The sequence below is a fragment of the Lynx canadensis genome, chromosome F1, assembly GCF_007474595.2.
Source record: "Lynx canadensis isolate LIC74 chromosome F1, mLynCan4.pri.v2, whole genome shotgun sequence".
NCBI classification, from domain to species: domain Eukaryota; kingdom Metazoa; phylum Chordata; class Mammalia; order Carnivora; family Felidae; genus Lynx; species Lynx canadensis.
The window spans coordinates 65564529-65567364 of NC_044319.2; positions in this window are offsets into that span (position 1 = coordinate 65564529).

Consider the following 2836-nt stretch of genomic DNA (forward strand, 5'->3'; position numbering starts at 1 on the left):
TCATACCCTGCCTGGAAGAGCTGATATTATAAAACTTATAAAAAAATCACATGGGAAAAAAATCTTAGTGAAATTGGGTTTTGTAAACATTTCTTAAATAAGACTCAAAACATATGAGCTATAAAATTCAAAATCAATAAATTAGACCTTATCAAAACAAAACTCTGTTCTTCAAAAGATACTGGTAAAAAAAATGAAAATAGGGGTGCCTGGGTGGCTCAGTCGGTTGAGTGACTGACTTCGGCTCAGGTCATGATCTCAGGGTTGGTGAGTTCAAGCCCTGCGTCGGGCTCTGTGCTGACAGCTCGGAGCCTGGAGCCTGCTTCGGATTCTGTGTCTCCCTCTCTCTCTGCCCCTCCCCCACTCATGCTCTGTCTCTCTCTGTCTCAGAAATAAATAAACACTAAAAAATTTTTTTAATTAAAAAAAATGAAAAGTAAACCACAACATGACTGAAATATTTTGATAATACATATGTGACCAAACAAAGTACGTGGAAAATAGAAAGAACTTGCACAATTCAATTAGGAGACAAGGAATCCAATCCAAAAATTGGAAAGGCAGATGCGTTCCAGTTCAGAAATGAGTACAAGATGTTAGAAAGAGGCTCAACTAAAGAAAACACAGAAATAGCCGATGGACACACAAAAAGATATTCGGCATCATTAGTCGTGAAGGAAATTCAAATTCAGCCACAGCCAGTTCCATTACGGATCTACCCGATGGATGAAATTAAGACCGATCCATTGTGTTGAGTGTGACGGGCAGCTGGTACCTCTCACACATTGCTGTGGAGAAAGTCGGACGGCAAACTTCTTTGCCTAATTGTTGGGCAATCTTTTAGAAAGCTAACTTATATGTGCTACATGACTCGGCAATTCCACGCCTAGATATTTGTTCCACAGAATAAAAACATCCCATATGTTATGGAAATGTGTGAAAATTGAGAAGGTCACCATGATCGGGTGCCTGCACAGACACTCTGCAGTGTATTTACACAAAGGAGCAGAAACAATGAACTCCTAGGTCACACACAGTGTGGCTACATTTCAAAAAATGTGCTTCATGGAAGAGACCAAAAAAGCAAAAAAGTATGCACTATGTGATTCCATTCATATGAAATTCTAGTATCAGCAAATGCAGTGGTGTCTAGGAGACTGACCAGGAGGGGGCATGAGGGACAATGTTGGGGTGACGGAATGTTTCCTATGGATCATGCCAGTGGTTACATGGTATATATATTTGTCAAAACACCTAAAACCATACACTTAAAGTGCGTGTCTTTTATTATACATAAATTATGTCTCAATATCTTTGGTTAAGAGATGGAACATAAATGAACCCAACACCATGTATAAAAGCTCATGGTAGAAACTTGCTACCAGCAAATGCAAGAGGAGTTTTCCCCAACCTTGGTTTAGGAAAATGTTTTTTAGACAAGACCCAAGAAGCACTAAAAATGAAAGAATAAATTTATGAGTAAATTTAAGCAAAATGAAAAAGCTCACTTGCATTCAAAACATTACTGAGAAAATAGAAATGCTGGCTACAGACTTGTTTAGAATATTCACAATACACGTATCTTACAAAAAAAAAAACTTTAACCCAGTGTCTGTCAATAACTCCTGGAACTCAATAATTAAAAAGCCAGTCTACGCCTGGGTGGCGCAGTCGGTTAAGCGTCCGACATCAGCCAGGTCACGATCTCGCGGTCCGTGAGTTCGAGCCCCGCGTCGGGCTCTGGGCTGATGGCTCAGAGCCTGGAGCCTGTTTCCGATTCTGTGTCTCCCTCTCTCTCTGCCCCTCCCCCGTTCATGCTCTGTCTCTCTCTGTACCAAAAATAAATAAACGTTGAAAAAAAAAATTAAAAAAAAAATAAAATAAAATAAAAAGCCAGTCTTATCAACATAGAAGTCTAGAAAAATGTACTAAAAATATATATAAATAGCTAATCAGAAAATGGAAAAAAAAAGCATTCAACATAATTAGATATCAAGGTGATACAAAATAAAACTAAATGAGATGGTACTTGCCCCACTAAAACTACCTATGTTTAGAAAAACAAAACAAGAGCAAAACAAAACCCATGTCAATACCAAAAGTTGGAAAGAATGTGAAGCAACTGGTAGGGGTATCACGTGCCACACCCACTTTGAAAAACACTGGGCAACATCTTATAAAATTAAATATATATCTACCCAGACATAAGAGAGAGGAAAAAAGGGAATATCCACCAAAGACTTTTACAAAATATGTTCATGGCAGGTTTATTCATAATAGCAAGAAGAGGCAACAACCTAAATGTCTACCAACAGATAAATGGATAAACCTCTTCTGGCATATTCTTACCACAGAATTCTAAACAGCAATGAATGCCATGAGATTTTTTTTCAGCAATGAAAAAGGAGATCCTGCCATTTACAACAATGTGGATGGATCTTGAGGACATTACACTAAATAAAGTCAGACAGAGACAAGTACCATATGGCCTCACTTGTATGTGGAATCCCAAAAAGCTGAGGTAACAGAGTCAGAGAGTAGGAGGGTGGGAGCCAGGGGCAGGAGGGTGGGGAGGAGGGAGTTGTTGGTCAAAGGACGCACCCCTGCAGTTATGGGTAAGTTCTAGGGTCCAAGGTACAGCTTGATGACCTTAATTAACACCGCTGTATTATATACTTGAAAGTCACTGAGAGAGTTGATCTTAAATGTTTTCACCACAAAAAAAAAAGTAATTTGTGAGGTGATGGAGGCGTTAGCTAATCTGACGGTGGTAAGCATTTCTCAATATACACGTATATATCATTGCATTATATACCTTTACCTTACACAATGCTGC